The following is a 17548-nucleotide window of genomic DNA, read 5'->3' on the forward strand; positions in this document are numbered from 1 at the left end:
GTCAAATCTTATTCGCGATATGCAAGTTTCGTTAATGACGTAGTGATGTATGTATTGGATTTTTGGTATGTTTCAGAGAATTTGGCGCTGACGTTGATACGTGAATCTACTGTAGAATAACAACTGTGTCTTATAGCCGTATTGAACAACTTCTTTTTTTGCTTTGTATTTCATGTCTCTCACGTATAACAGTCGAGAGAGTATTGTTACGCACTTGTTTAATACACGAACAGCTTCGTCCTTAAGTTCGTTTCTATCAGGAAGAGCAATGCATGAGAATATCCCTGTTAAAATTCGTTTCGGGATCAACGTTCGCAGTTTTCTTTGAGAGCACAAAGGGAGCTGTCAGTGAAGTATATCGTGCGGTGTTGCTGTGTTTCAAAGAAAACCGTCGCAGGATTGTTTGATACGCGAATCTCGTGTAACAGCTGTTTCGTCTGGCCACGTTTAGCGACATTTTTGCTTAGTCGCTCTTTGCGTATTCAGTTCGAATAGCAGGCAAGGTAATGTTACAGCTGACTAGTTTGATGCGTGAACGGTGTGTAACAGCTGTGCGTTGTAGCCGTGTCGGGCGACCATTTTTATTTCTCTCAGGAATAGCCGTGCGCCGCCGCTAGCGCCGTGGCGACAGTCAGGTGTCTCAATAGAGGCGAGAAGTGTGCCAACTGGCGCTGCTTTCGGCGGCTTCGGTTTATTTTACTTTTTTTTTGCTGTCTAGGTCGCGTGCTGCGACACGCTTTTTGTGCGGCTTTTCGGCTCGGACGGCCCCACATCGTGTCCTGCGGAACGTACCATATGTCGGCGCATGTCGTCCTAGGTCACGGACGTTTAAAGGCTGCCGGCAGAGCCTTGTCCTTGTGTGGATCTGCTACGCAACCGCCCCCTCCCCCCCCCCCCCCCCCCAATTTCGCTGTGCATCAGATAATTGTCGTCTCATCTTTTTCCCTTGCCTCCCCGCCCTCGGGCTGAAAATTGCAGTCGTGGGCGGAAATTGTGTTACGTAGGCTCCTGCGGATGACGTAACACCTCGCGAAAGTTGTGCAGTCGCGGCGTAAATTCCACGCAGGCAAAAAGGTCAAAGTCTTGAGTTAGGATTACGTTTTGAATCTGCTACCTCCATATTTACTGGGCATACCACCATGAATTGCGTGCCAGCGGGTACTTCGCGTGTGGATTTTCTTCCCATTCCACTGCGTGTGGAGCGGGAAAAAAAAAAAGACTTCTTAAATGGCACTGCCCGTGATTTTGTCCTCACGGTCCCTAGGGCAGGTTGAAGAACACGTCAAGATTCCTATCTTAATAATGGTTACTGAAATGTACATCGGTAATCATCGTGTTCAAGCTGGAAGCTCCTATTGACGTTTCTTCCATATTTGCGAATTAATTTTGGGTTTTTAAACTCCCCGTTGTGCAAAACACAATCTCTTTTTTTTGTTAACTCAAACATGTTTTGACACCTTTGTGTTTGTTATCTTTCGCGAGTCTTCATTTATTTCTGAAACCACATAAATTTTGAAAGTTCATAGTTTCACCGCATGTCATTTTTTCCGTCTTATTGTGGATCGTTGCTATTTTATCTTTTTCTGTTGTAATTATATACAGTATTCTCCACTTCCTCTTACAGGCGCGACATAAAAACAAGGCGATCTGTAGAAACCTACTTTCACTATTAATGAAGTTACAGAAATAAATTCCGAGACCCACAAAAACTGATAATTGTGTCTCGGAACATGTTGAGTAAACAGAAATACATTCGGTTTTTACAGTAAGGGGAATTTAAGAAACCAAATTTCGTCCATAGGCCGTCGCGGGATAATTTGCAGGTATCTTCAAGAGTCTGTTCAAGTTTTTCACATTTCCGTGACGCTCGTCTTTCGATGATGCGTTCATATTTAGATTTATATATACTAAAGGTTAAATTTGTTTTATTTGCGTTATATATACGAGTGTCGCTCTGGAATTGCACCTAGTTGTCCTGTTTACACCAGTATGTCCGATTTTCGGCTTTCTCAAGCACGTTTCATTTAGACATTTCACTTTCACTTTTTTTTTTACGCGTATTTTTCGCTTATAGTGTTGCCTACTGCCTCTGTATCGTATCGCAGAAGCAAACGGCTGCTTAAGGTTAAACCTTGCGCCTTAAGAAGTTGTTTCTTACGTAACAGTAAGACTTTAATGTATCAACTATAATGTAGTAACAACCGTAATTACAAACAGTTCCTTAAAGAATCGAACTCCTGTAGAATGATACAAGTTTGCAGGTACGTTCAGTGTTATGTGTGAATACTGTCAGCGAAATATGTTGCGAGTAGAGTTAGCAGCGAAGAAGTAGTAAATTAAAACGACATACCTGAAACTAAACTATAATAAGCGATAAACAGGGTTCCTCTCACCATTATGTTGTTGGTGTCAGTGAGTAATAATTTCGAAGAGGTTTGAAACCATCTGTAAAGTTGGTGGGAAGTCGCAGAGCACCGTCTTTCTCAAAGATTGGATGAATATACTCCGAGTAATTTGCGCGCTGTGAGTTAAATCTGCCTCTGTGCATGTACACAGCTTCTAACTGTACTTACTGTATTGTGTCAAACTACCAACTTGAGTTTACAGCTCTTGAATTCAATCAATAATGACGCCCGCGCAGCGAAAAAGAAATGTAGCTAGTCTGATGTCGATCAGTTACGATCAATGATGTACGTATTGTTTCCCACTTCTTTTGTACCAGGCTCCGTTGATATATCAGGATTTCTCCGCTGTTATCTTAGGAGGCGATGAACTACAGGTTTTATTAAATCATGATTTGGTGCAATAGCTGTATTGCACTTTATTAAAGCTACTAGTGTTTGTCGAACAAGTTACACTGGTTTCTATCAGATCACCGAAGTTAAGCGCTCTCGGGCGTGGCTAGCACTTGTATGGGTGACCGCCCCGTCTGCCGAGCGCTGTTGGCGGAGGTCCACTCGGCCCTTGTGAGGCAATTGTGTCTTGAGGATGACACGGCGGCCGGTCGGTGCCGTTGAACCTTCCGAGGCCTGTTCGGAGGGAGAGAATTTATTAGTTTGACCATTCCACTATGTACAAATCGTGTATTTGTATTCTGTCAGTCTGACTCATCACTGTGTGACGACCTAGATACAAATGATCATGACTGCATGCAAGCCCTATAATTAACATCGTCCTGTTCTTAGATTTTTCAAACCGACCACATCAAGTTAAGCCAGAAACTTCGTTTCTCCGCAGTTCCATTCTCCACCACGCCATTAGCTGCGCAACATAACCAACAGCTCTTCGGCATTCTTTTATATCACCAGATTTCAGATGCTGCTATTCCCTTATTGTCTGAACTGTTTCATCATCCACGTTTCGCACCCGTACAACGCTACACTCCGTACAAATAACTTCAGGGAAGACTTGCAAACACTTAAATATAAATTCAATGTTAAATAAATTTCTAATCTTCGGAAATGCTTTTCTGCCGTGGCCACTCTGCACTTGCTGCGCAAATAGCGGAATTCTTCTATTTATTTTAGTGTCTCATTTCCTAATCTAATTCCCTCAGTCTCGCCTGATATATTGCGACTACATTCAACTTCCCTTGCTTTTCTTTTCTTTATGTTCATGTTATAACATCAATTTACGCCATCAGCCAAACTCGAAGTTGCTTTTTCTTCCCTCTTAACTTTAATCTCATTTCCAAATTTCTCCCTGGTTTACTGCTTGTTCAACGTACAGACTAACATCGGGGATAGGCTACAAGCCTGTCTCACTTCCTTGTCAGTTACTCCTTGTCTTTCACGTTTGTCAATTCTTAGAACTGGAGCCTCTTTTCTGTATGAGCAGTAGATAACCTTACCTTATCCCTGCTGTCTTCAGGATTGTAGAGAGTAGCCTGGTCAACTCTGTCAAAAGCTAATGCGTCTAAAATACGGCCCATAGTAGCTCGCAGAGAGCTGTGTTATCACCCTTCACACGCTTCACAGAGCAATGATTTAGATGAATGTCGGTTTATACGTATTGTTTGATGGTGATATGTCGTGGTGTGGATGCACAAAAGACGTACTATTTGTTTTAGAGGAACAGCAGTGGTTGAAATGGCTCTGAGCACTATGGGACTTAACATCTGAGGCCATCAGTCCCCTAGACCTGAGAACTACTTAAACCTAATTACCCGAAGGACATCACACACATCCATGCCCTAGGCAGGATTCGAACCTGCGACCGTAACAGCAGCGCCGTTCCAGAATGAAGCGCGTAGAACCGACCGTCACAGCGACCGGTCGGGATGAATCTAGTTTCGAATTGTATCGAGCAAAGGGACGTGTATGGCTATGGAGACAACCTCATAAATCCATGGGCTGTACATGTCAGCAGGGGACTGTTCAAGCTCGAGGAGACTGTAAAGATGTGGGGTGTGTGCAGTTGGAGCGATATGGGACCCCTAACACGTCTAAATACGACTGTGACCAGTGACACGTGCGTAAGGATCCTGTCTGATCACCTGCATGCATTCGTGTCCATCGTGGATTCCGACGGACTTGGGGAATTCCAGCAGGGCAACGCGACACCCCAAACATCCAGGATTGCTACAGAGTAGCTCCAGGAACACTCTTCTGGTTTTAAAGACCTCCGCTGGCCACCGAACTCCCCAGACAGAAACATTATTGTACATATTTGGGATGCCTTGCTACGTGCTGTTCAGAAGAGATCTCGACCCTCTCGTACTCTTACGGACAGGATTCATGGTGAATTCCCTCCAGCCCTACTTCAGAAATTAGTTGAGTCCATGGCGCTTCTGCGTGCTCTCCAGGGCCCTGTACGATATTGTGTAGGGGTATGAGTTTGTTTGACTCTTCAGTGTAATATTACAGGCAACTGACGGCTGCGGGGCAGGAAAAGTTCTGCACCTGTGGCGTCGCGCACGTATCGAGGAGCCGTTCGCTTCGATGACGGCATACCTGGAGACCACGATCGATATAGTGTAACGAGAAATGTTATTCATCTGAGCAGGCGGCACGCTATCCAGTGATCCACAGTGCAGTGTCGAGGGCAAAGCGAAGCAGAAAAGAGTAATAAAACTGTAAGCTGCACTCAGGATTGGCTGTAGCTATGAGACAAAGTGTCAGCGGTGTAATTTGGAGAGGTCCTTCGGATAGCCCTGACCTGATTGTCGAGATAAGACGACGTCATCATATCGCCCGCTTGGCATGTGCGGCCGCCTGATACAGGAGGTTAGTTTTTAAATCACTTTACCTTCATGGCGGCTTCGACTCTGCCGAGGTACACTTTCAGTGAGGTGTCTGGACGGCAGTGGAGGAATGGCTACCAATTCTTCGTCGAGATAAGCAACCAGAGAAGGTTGCACGTTTGGAAGTCGAGGTCTGGAACGAAGCCCATGTTCTTACACCGAAAGTGTTCCGTTCGATTCTGACCAGTCTACTTAAGTCAGTGGTTCCCAACCTGGGGGGTAATTATCCCTGAGGGGTAAAACGGAATTTTCTGAAGAGCAAAAATTAAACGATTCGGTTCTGTTTCAGTCACCAAACTAAATTATTTTGAAAAGCTCATTACTTATCACAATTTTGTAACACTCTGAAACTGATTATATATCAATAATTACTTTTTCTCAACTAGTAGCATTAATGCCGTGCACTTTAAAGGTTCCTCACATAGCCCACCCAATATGCACATGTATTGTGCTGTATCCAGTAGATCAGAGAGAGACATATACGTAACAAATGCTAAATATCTCAAGAAAATGCCTTCTCCAAGTTGCAGATAATACCTGGAGTAGTGCCGGCCGATGTGGACGAGCGGTTGTAGGCGCTTCAGTCTGGAACCGCGCGACCGCTACGGTCGCCGGTTCCAATCCTGCCTCGGGCATGGATGTCTGTGACGTCCTTAGGTTAGTTAGGTTTCAGTAGTTCGAAGTTCTAGGGGACTGATGACCTCAGATGTTAAGTCACATAGTGCTCAGAGCCATTTGAACCTGGAGTAGTCTACAAACTGCTTCATTTATCGCTCCGATACAGATAAATTACTTAATGACAGCATAACACAGCAGTAACTACATGCCATAGTGCTAACCACATTATTACTACTACTGGCTGTGGGCAGACCCAAAGCATAGACAGCCTGAAGTCTTCCAACTTCAGCCAGTTCAGAAGTAAGGAGTGCAGCCATCAAGTGATAAACGAACAGTAAGTGTAGCGCACACATTTTAATGTGGTTGATTTTAAACGGGGTTGCAGTGTGAAAACCAACTAAGTGACGCGGTGTAGAAGAGTAACGCAGGGGAGTATGTATTGTAACAAGTGTCTACCCCCAGTGTGCATTGTTAGCTTTTCATCTGAAAAGGAGCCGTGAGTAACACTTGCAGTGCACCACGAATACCTTCGTCATGCATTCTAACACATACACGCACACGCAAACTAAATACCATTCATCTTTCATCAATTTAAAAATAATAAATGTTCCAATAAAAGTCTTTCATTTTACAGTTTAATTAGGTGCTAAAGTGGGGGAGGGAACCTGGAAATTAGTGGTAAGATCCTGTGGGAGCAAGGTCGTCGGTCCCTAAGCTTACACACTACTTAATCTAACTTACGCGAAGCACAACGCACGCACCCATGCCCGAGGGAGGACTCGAATCTCCGACGGGAGAGGGGGGGGGGGGGGGGGGGAGCCGCGCGAATCGTGACAATGCGCCTGAGACTGTGCTGTTACCCCGCGCGGCGTGGGGGAGGGAGCAGGGGTACTAGGTAACGTCTGATTGCACTCGAGGGTAATGGTCTAAGAAAAGGTTGGGAACCATCGATGTAAGGAATAATATTGTGTACAAGCCGTTGCCGCGTGCGTTGCCATGGCGATACAATCAACCATCTATCGTATGCAATAAACGTCGATGTGAAATTTGTCAATATTCGTCCGCATGTAGCTTCGTAACATGTAGTGGTTAATCCCGCATTCTGCAGGGGTATGCGGCTACTTTTATTCATCAGATGGGTCTTCTGACTATTACAGTTGCAAAGTAAAAGGGCTCAATCTGTACTACGAAACGAGCAAATAATCCTAATGAACGTAGGTTTCGAAAGCTGTAGTTTCCCCGATACGGCGTATTACGACAGAGTAGATGAATACCTTATAGCAAGAAGAGTCCCTTCTGATCCAACTGCAGATACGCATCAAGTGCTGCACTTGCCGTCGTTCGTCTGATCGCAAGCTTCATCATAGATGCGATCGCAAGAGCCAGCCGTGTTCCGAATGGACTGACAACCATTCAGAAGGCGTTCATCGACGCTACTAAGCCGGCCGGAGTGGCCGTGCGGTTCTAGGAGCTACAGCAAGGAGCCGAGCGACCGCTACGGTCGCAGGTTCGAATCCTGCCTCAGACATGGAGCGGTCTTGGGCGCTGTAGTCATGGACTGTGCGGCTGGTCCCGGTGGAGGTTCGAGTCCCCTCTCGGGCATGGGTGTGTGTGTTTTGTCCTTAGGATAATTTAGGTTAAATAGTGTGTAAGCTTAGGGACTGATGACCTTAGTAGTTAAGTCCCATAAGATTTCACACACATTTGAACATTTAAGCGTCTCATTTCCTAATCTAATTCCCTCAGCAACACCGGCTTCCGGTTCGGCATGACCAGGGAATCCCGAGATGGCTAACCACATCATGGTTCCTGGCAAGTTTATTAATCCTGCATCAATTGGTTGGTCTGCCTCCAATTGCAAAAGGCGTTTGACTCTTATACGTACAAACGAAATTGGCGAGTATATCACAAAGCAACAAGAACCAATGCTTTCCCCGATACGACGTATACCAAAGTGCAAAGTGCACTTATCACACCAGCCTTAATAGCTAACGTTACGTTTATTTCTAAACACCGCAAGTCAGGCGTGGATTACAAAGTGGTAAACTGCCCTCGTTCGATGTTATGGTCATTCCTGATACCTACTTACTGGTAAACAGCTTTTCACACAAGTGCTCGCCAGTACCGCGGCCTCTCGGGACTTAAAAAAGTTGGATTTTTTGTGTGTGGCGATAATCAGAAGCTTTGGTGTATTCCAGTACTGTTAGCAGCGTCAAAATGGTTCAAATGGCTCTGAGCACTATGCGACTTAACTTCTGAGGTCATCAGTCGCCTAGAACTTAGAACTAATTAAACCTAACTAACCTAAGGACGTCACACACATCCATGCCCGAGGCAGGATTCGAACCTGCGACCGTAGCGGTCGCTCGGCTCCTTGCTGTAGCTCCTAGAACCGCACGGCCACTCTGGCCGGCTTAGTAGCGTCGATGAACGCCTTCTGAATGGTTGTCAGTCCATTCGGATCTATGATGAAGCCTGCGATCAGACGAACGACGGCAAGTGGAGCACTTGATGCGTATCTGCAGTTGGATCAGAAGGGACTCTTCTTGTTATAAGGTATTCATCTACTCTGTCGTAATACGCCGTATCGGGGAAACTACAGCTTTCGAAACCTACGTTCATTATTGATCGGTACTTACTCTGGGACACCACAGTCCTCCTCTGATATGATTCTGAACATCTTTCGGTGCTGGCAGTGGAGCGCAGAGTCGTTTTGGGCAGGGGAACGAGGAAACGTGACCCCACGTGGGAGGGGTTGCGGTGGAGGAGCAGGTAAAGTTGTGGACGATCGACTCATCCGGCGGTCGAGCCCCTCTTCGAGTAGTGGAGTAGGCGAGGTCAGCGGCATGCTGCGGTGCGCGTATTTCGGGGTCGACCTTAGCCGTGTCGACCAATTGCGCGCATCGACCCGTCCTTACGTCACAGCTCGTACGCTTATCGCCACGCGTCTCTAGGCAGACTACGTCACACGGCGAGCTGCCTGCCAGCACTGCTATGTGCTCAGCCCAGCGTACGGAGTACTGCGACGAGAAAGTAACAAAAATAACTTACTGCTTGTCAGGAAGTCGACGCTGCCCAAACCACCTCACGGCGTGTCGCCGAGGATACTCCGTCTGCCACTGTTAATTCCTCCCGCCCCCCTTTCCTTTTTCAGTTCAAAATGGCTTTAAGCACTATGGGACTTAACATCTGAGGTCATCAGTCCCGTAGACTTTGAACTACTTAAACCTATTGATGATGCTATTGGTGATCCCTTGATGCCTCAGAACATGTCCTACCAGCCGATCCCTTCTTCTAGTCAAGTTGTGCCACAAATGTCTCTTCTCCCCGATGCTATTCAATACTTCCTCATTAGTTATGTGATCTAATCTTCAGCATTTTTCTGTTGCACCACATTCGAAAGCTTCCATTCTATTCTTGTGTAAAGTATTTATCGTCCACGCTTCACTTCTATGCATGGGTACACTCCATAGTCTTTCAGAAACGACTTCCTCACACTTAAATCTATACTCGATGTTAACAAATTTCTCTTCTTCAAAACGCTTTGCTTGCCATTGCCAGTGTACATTGTATATCCTCTCTACTTCGACCATCATGAGTTATTTTGCTCCCCAAATAGGAAAATTCATCTACTACTTTAAGCGACTTAGCCGCGTGGGATTAGCGGAGCGGTATTGGGCGCTGCAGTCATGGACTGTGCGGCTGGTCCCGGCGGAGGTTCGAGTCGTCCCTCGGGCATGGGTATGTGTGTGTTTTGTCCTTAGGATAATTTAGGTTGAGTAGTGTGTAAGCTTAGGGATTGATGACCTTAGTAGTTAAGTCCCATAAGATTTCACACACATTTGAACATTTAAGCGTCTCATTTCCTAATCTAATTCCCTCAGCATCACCCAATTTAATTCCACTACATTCCATTATTCTCGTTTTGCTTTTCTTGATGTTCATCCTATATCCTCCTTTCAGGACACTGTCCACTCCGTTCAGCTGCTCTGCCAGGTCCTTTACCGTCTCTAACAGAATTACGATGTCAGTGCCAGGATAAGATGAGAATAGTTACTGCACATAGAGAGGCATTGAAACGATCATTCTTCCCGTGCTCCATACATGAATGGAAACCCTAATACCTGGTAATTTGGGACGTACCCTCTGCCTTACACCTCACGGAGGTTTCCAGAGTATAGATGTAGATGTGTGTTCCCACACTCCTGCCGGAGGTGAGCGGCAGTGTTGCAGTATGTGCACGCGCGCGCATCTGTAACAACGGGGAGCGAGAAGCGCCGCGCCCTCGGAACACAGTGGCGCACGAACGGAGGTTTCCTTTGATGTCCCGACGCTGAGCGGTGTGGTTGACTTGCACACTGGCCGCGCCTCGCTGCGCCCAACTTCTTCCTCTCAGTCTGGCGGCGTCGCTGTGGACGCGGCAGCACCATTCCCTCCCCTATCAGTCGCGTACTGGCACGAAGTTCATCCCTAGCTGCTTTAATCGATACTCAGTCCTCAGAAGTCGTGACTAAGCTTTCGGGAGACAGATAGCGTTCGTTCGTCTTCGTGACCTCCACAGTTCACTTTTGTGGACACCGTCATAGAGCTCCCCAGCGTGCGAAACAAACACGTCGCCATTCGTTCTACCGCTCCTTGTGTACATCTACATCATACTCCGCAAGCCACGTGACTGTGTGTGGCGGAGGCTCCTTTCAGTACCACTGTCTGATCCCTCCAACCCTTTTCCACTCGCGAATACTGCGTGGGAAGAATGATTGTCGGTCAGCCACTGTGTGATCAATACGCGAGCTGTATTTAGGGGGAAGTAATACGTTGTCCGAATCCTCCTGAAATGTCCTGTCCCGACATTTCAGTTGTAACTCTCTCTGTGATGCACAACGCCTCTCTTGTAACGTCTGCCAGTGGAGTTTGTTTAGAATCTCGGCAACGCTCTCTCGCCATCTGAACGGTCCCGTGACGAAACGCGCTGCTCTTCGTTGGGTTTTCTCTTATCTCCTCTGTCAGTCCTACCTGACAGGGATCCCAGATAGATGAACAATACTCAAGAATCGGGCGAACAAGCGCCTTATAAGCCACTTCTTTCGTGCATGAGTCACATTTCCTTAAGATTCTTCCGATTAATCGAGTCTGGTGTCTGCTTTTCCCACTGTCTGTTTTGTATGGTCATCCCACTTAATGTCGCTCTGGATAGTTACTCCTACATATTTTACGGCAGACGCTGTCCCCACCTGTTTGTCATCAGTTGTGTAGCTGTACAGTAGTGGCTTCCTTTTCCTATGTATGCGCAATATGTTTCATTCATTTACGTTCAGGGTCAACTGTGAGAGTCTGTGCCATTCATGAAGGTCGTTCAACAAATTCTCGCATCTTCCGGCGTTGCTACTTTGCTATAGACAACTGCATAATCTGATATATATATATATATATAGCAACGGTTGTATCACACTTCCCTCTGGTACTCCGGATATTATTGTGTCCAGCATATGTAAATAGTTGTGCTATTGTGTACTGTGTTTGTATAATAGAATATAACAACGAAATGTCAGCAATATTTATTGGACATAGCTTGCTGGTTTTAAATGTTTTATCTATGACAAACCTTTTATAATGTGCTATTTTGACGCACTGCGCATGTAGCGTACAATGAACATGTTTTACGACGAAAGATTTTTAAGGCCTGAAGATGACAGCATAGTCTCTTGAAACCGGTTGTCTTAAATAAGAAAATATATTTTTTTGCGATTTTGGCTGTTGAGTGCTTTTTACCAGTTGAAAAGATTGCCCGTAAGTTCTCTCATAATGAGAAAATTCACTCGCAGTACGAAGTGAAAGTGGGGACTGAGAAGGAAAATAGGGCGGAGGGAGAACGAGGGGGGAGTGGATAAACGCCACTGAGCAACTGGACTATAGACTTTTTGCCCACAAGGCAATAGCTGGCCGCTGTGGCCGAGCGGTTCTAGGCGCTTCAGTCTGGAACCGCGCGATCGCTACGGTCGCAGGTTCGGATCCTGCCTCGGGCATGGACGTGTGTGAGGTCCTTAGGTTAGTTAGGTTTAAGTAGTTATAGGGGACTGATGACCTCAGATGTTAAGTCCCATAGTGCTCAGACCCATTTGAACCATTTTTTAAGGTCGCTCTGGATAGTTATGCCAACATATTTTGCGGCAGGCGCTGTCTCCAGCTGTTTGTCATCAATAGTGTAGCTGCACACTAGTAGATTTCTTTTCCCATGTATGCGCAATATGTTACATTTATTTACTTACGTTCAGGGTCGACTGTCAAGAGTCTGCACCATTTCATCACTTGCTACTTTGACATAGACAACTGCATCATCTGTGAATAGCCTTAAAGAGGATCTAACGCTTTCTTCTAGATTATTCATACATACTGTAAACAGCAACGGTCCTAGCACCCTTCTCTGTAATAGTGGAGATATAACCTTTACGCCGGTCGTTGTGGCCGAGCGGTTCTAGGCGCTTCAGTCCGGAACCGCGCTGCTGCTACGGTCGCAGGTTCGAGTCCTCCCTCGGGCATGGGTGTATGTGTTTGTCCTTGGGATAATTTAGGTCAAGTAGTGTGTAAGCTTCGGGACTGATGACCTTAGCAGTTAAGTCCCATAAGATTTCACACACATTTGAACACAAAACTGCAGGCTTCTATAGTGGATGTCCCCTGCGCAGAAATCAGTACGTGCGTCGTGATGCCACTCGGTTTTTATTAGCAGAGTACGAGAAACTGCACTTTCTCACAAGTCACCTTGTAACATGCGAGACAAGATTTTGAGAAAGGCCTGTATGGTACGAGGTAGCCCGGCTACCACAGCAGGATGTGCGCGCGGTGCCGGCTATTTGTGCAGCTTTCGGAGAGTCAGTGGCAGCTCCGGTGAGAGTGCGACGGTGTGTCCGCGGCTGCAGAATTCGCGAGGAGAGCGGCCAGTTGCCGAGATCCGGCTGCGGGGCTGCGCGCCGCTTTCTCCCTCTCGCCGCGCCGGAACACACTTTCCCACCGCTACGCTAGCTGCTCGTGGGGGGGGGGGGGGGGTCCACGCTCCACTGCTCCAGGTCTGTCACAGCCGTCGACCGGCCGCGGCTACGCAGAGGCGCCATGCTCAGTTCATCACGAGAATAAACCTCATGTAAACAAACACGAACGCGATGATTGGTTGAAATGGCTCTGAGCACCATGGGACTTGGCATCTGTGGTCATCATTCCCCTAGAACTTAGAAGTACTTAAACCTAACTAACCTAAGGACATCACACACATCCATGCCCGAGGCAGGATTCGAACCTGCGACCGTAGCGGTCGTGCGGTTCCAGACTGTAGCGCCTTTAACCGCTCGGCCACTCCGGCCGGCCTCTCTGCCCATGCATCCTCTTAACATGCCCATACCTTCTTAATCTCTTTTTTTCAATTTCTTCTCTCATACTTTCTTTTTTAAGGTCCTTTCTAATCTCTACATTGCTTACTCTGTCCATTCTTGTTTTTCCCTTAACTGCTCTGGGAAATTTCATTTCCCCTGCTTGCAGTTTGCTCCAGTCCCTTTCTGTCATTGTCCATGTTCCTCCACCAAAGGTGACAGTAGGCAAGTAATAATTGTTATACATAAGGAGTTTTGCTTCTTCTGAAACTTCCTTATCCAAATCAGCTGTTTTATTGTTTGCTAGAAATTGCCTCCCTTCTGTAACCTATTAATTTAGTTAGTTATTCTTCCATCCCTAGATATTTCACTCCCTAAATAAGTGAAGCTGTCTACCACTTTGAGAGGTTCTCCATTCATGGCAATATTTTCATTTCCCTTTCTTTCTTCCAAATACCATTACTTCACTCTTATCTTTATTTATTTTTAATCCATACCTTTTCATTATTTCCTTCCACGCATCAAGCTGTAACTGTACATCTACCTCTTTATCACCACATATTACCATATCATCTGCAAAAATCATCCTGTTGTCTTTCTCTTTTACTGTATCTTTAACTGCCCTATTCATTCCCTCCGTTACAACATTAAAAAGTGCAGGAGATATAATACTTCCTTGCTTAAGTCCTTGTCTTATTTCGAAGTATTCAGAGCTCCCCAGTGATAGTTGTGTCCTCTGTACATTGTCTTTATTACATTAATGTATCCATCTTCTATATCTATCTTCTTCATTTCTTCCCAGAGTCTTTCCCTGTTAACTGAGTCCTATGCCTTTTCTATGTCTATGAAAACCATTATCATTTCTCGTATTACATATTTTATTACTGCGTCACTGGAAGTGATACTTTTAGGACGTTCTGATTTATTAACGGCCATCAACTTTTTCCTTAATCATGCTTTAGCTAAGAAATTTTTATTTCAAAAATAGTGTACAGTCACAGTCTCTGTAAAGCACTACTTGTGCTCTGATTGTCTCACTGTTAATACGTACCGTGAAAATGGATGACACTGCTTCCTGCTTCGTAGTGAAAACGTTTATTGAGAGAAATGATGTAATAAATATAAGAAGCGACGGTGTACACGTAATCTTGGCGCAGCGGCTAGCATCGTTGTTTGACAGTCGGGCGGAGTATTCGGCGGTGGTTTGAAACCTGTTGTGATCATTTTTTTTGTTCCGTTTGAATTGCTAAATTATTTAAATATGGTTCAAATGGCTCGGAGCACTATGGGACTTAACATCTGAGGCCATCAGTCCCCTAGAACTTAGAACTACTTAAACCTAAGAACCTTCCTGGCAGATTAAAACTGTGTGCCGGACCGAGACTCGAACTCGGGACCTTTGCCTTCCGCGGGCAAGTGCTCTACCAACGGAGCTACCCAAACACGACTCACGCCCCGTCCTCACAGCTTTACTTCTGCCAGTACCTCGTCTCCTACCTTCCAAACTTTACAGAAGCTCTCCTGCGAACCTTGCAGAACCTTGGTAGAGCACTTGCCCGCGAAAGGCAAAGGTCCCGAGTTCGAGTCTCGGTCCGGCACACAGTTTTAATCTGCCAGGAAGTTTCATATCAGCGCACACTCCGCTGCAGAGTGAAAATCTCATTCTGAAAATGCATACTACTTTCTTTATTATTCCACTTGCCTCCAGTAAGGAAACCACTTTTCTCGCGATATCATTTAATCAGTGTGGGGTGAGAGCCAATAAAAATCTTGAAGTTCGGTGTTAGGATCGCAGCCGTCTCCCACGGTATCATCCTTCCACCTCGTTCTCGTCCGTCCTATTGCTCTCCTTTCCTCGGCTTCTCCATCCATCACTGCCTTTATTACTGCACTCTCCTTCTCACAAGTCCTTACTAGCTCATTTAGTTTTCACACTCTCTTGGATGTCAGGTTGTGTCTGATTTTCCTTATTCTGCACTGTTCATTCAGGTTCCAAGTCTCGTTTGCGTAGCACACTTAGATCTTACAATGTTATGTAAAGCTCTTAGACATCTTTTCCCGCCTTGAATTCTCATTACGATCTCTTCTTCTATAAGGTTTTTTGGTTGATGTGAGTGTCTTGTGTAGTGTTAGTTTCTTGATTGTGAGATTGTTTGTTCCCAACTGAGCCCTTCTTCCTGTTACAATGAACTTCGTTTCACTTTCATTTATGCTTAGACCTACTTTCTTAGTTTCTTCCATAAATACAGTTCCCATAGCTCTTACTTATCACAATATCATCCGCGAAACCTGCGCACCCCGTATATCTCGTTGTCGCCCCGATAGGTGAGTGGTCAGCGTGACGGATTGCCATCCTACAGGCCCGTGATCGATTCCCGGCTTGCTCGGCGGTTTTCTCCGCTCAGCGACTGGGTGTTGTGTTGTCTTCACCATCATTTCATCCCCATCCGGCGCGCAGGTCGCCCAGTGTAGCGTCGAATGTGATAAGACCTGCACCGAGGCGGTCGGACCTGCCCCGCAAGGGGCCTCCCGGCCAGTGACGCCAAACGCTCATTTCCATTTACCGTAACTTCACATTTCTTTGTATTAAATTTCATTTCGAACTGTCCCCCCATTCCTCTCTTACATTCAGTCTTTCCTGTACTTCTGCTTCCCCATTTCTCCACACCATTAAACTATCTGGAAACACCGTTGCTTTCATGTTACCACTCCATTTCGGGGGAAAAAAAAAATGTTCAAATGTGTGTGAAATCTTATGGGAGTTAACTGCTAAGGTCATCAGTCCCTAAGCCTACACACTACTCAACCTGAATTATCCTAAGGACAAACACACACACCCATGCCCGAGGGAGGTCTCGAACCTCCGCCGGGACCAGCCGCACAGTCCATGACTGCAGCGCTTTAGACCACTCCATTTCGAGCTGTCACTCTTGTCATTATCTCGCTTTAACGGCGATGAAATGCAGCGGGCATCCTGTGCTCCTTCGTTTCAGGCGATTTTTTTGTTCAAACCATACTACGTTCTTTGATATATTTCCATTATTCGTTTCGTGTTCAGCCTTCCATTACCCCTTTTCTTAACGGTTTTCCAGACCTTGCTTGTTTTCGCTGGTTGCATTGTAATACGATGTCGCCTCAAAAAGTCCCGCAACATTTCTAATTTCACGCCAATGGTCTGTTGGAGCGAAATGCAGTTCGCATTCCTGGACATCCATGTGTTTAATGTGTAACTGCGGAAAGTTTCGTTTTTGTATGTCTGTTATTGTTCACTGCTGTATTGAGTAGAACGTTGCATCGCGCAGTTTCCGAATTTCGAGATGGCAGAGCTAGAGGAGCAACGCGTCTCCATTAAATTTTGCGTGAAACTCGAGAGGAAACCTTTAGAGAGAAACGCCAATTGATGCTGCGGTATGAGTGTTTAAGTGGTACTCGGTGTTAGCAAGACTCACACGGTTTAGAAATGGCCAGAGGGAAGTTAAAGATGACCCTCGTTCAAGGGCGGCTTTCGAGGTCTACCGACGACGCTCCTATCAGGAACGTCAGCGAAATTGTGCGTGCCAATTGAATACTGACTGTTCGAGAGATTTCAGAACACTGTGACATTTCAGATGGATCATGTCATGAGATCCTGACACTGCATCTTGGAGTGCATGGTGTTGCCGCCGTGTTCGTCCCGCGACTCACAGGGCAAGACCTGAAAGATCGGCCGGCCGCTGTGGCCGAGCGGTTCTAGGCGCTTCAGTCCGGAACCGCGCGACTGGTACGGTCGCAGGTTCCAATCCTGCCTCGGGCATGGATGTGTGTGATGTGCTTAGGTTAATTCTAAGTCTAGGGGACTGGTGACCTCAGATGTCAAGTCCCATAGTGCTCAGAGCCATTTGAACCTGAAAGACCATCGCCTCGCAATCTCTGAAGAGCTTATAGATCGCGCAAATGATAAGCAGATGTTCCTTAAGAGAATTATAGCTAGCTGGTGATGAGACGTGGATGTACGGTTATAATGTTGAGATCGAGGTCCAATCTTGAGAATGGGTCGGAAAAGATTCTCCGAGACCAAAAAACGCTCGTCAAGTCAGGTCAAACGTCACAACTGTGCTGATAGTTTTTGTTGACTTTGAAGGATTAGTTCATCGTGAATTCGTGCCACGGGGAAAAACTCTTAGTGGATGGTAGTATCGGGACGTGCTGCGACGCCTGCGAGAAAGTGTGAGGAGGAGACGGCCTGAAATGTGGCGAGACAATTCGTGGCTCTTGCGTCACGATAACGCACCCGCATATTCATGCCTGTTGATTCGTGAGTGTTGCTCAGAAAACGAAATCGGTGTGC

General features: G+C 46.2%; 1 protein-coding gene across 10 annotated transcripts in view; it reads left to right on the top strand.

Moving 5' to 3' along the window:
* The window catches only part of LOC124720406 (eukaryotic translation initiation factor 4 gamma 1-like), a 662434-nt gene that overhangs the window by 139449 nt on the left and 505437 nt on the right, over window positions 1–17548 (top strand). The gene's annotated exons all lie outside the window — the stretch shown is intronic.

The sequence above is a fragment of the Schistocerca piceifrons genome, chromosome 11 (assembly GCF_021461385.2).
Source record: "Schistocerca piceifrons isolate TAMUIC-IGC-003096 chromosome 11, iqSchPice1.1, whole genome shotgun sequence".
NCBI lineage: Eukaryota > Metazoa > Arthropoda > Insecta > Orthoptera > Acrididae > Schistocerca > Schistocerca piceifrons.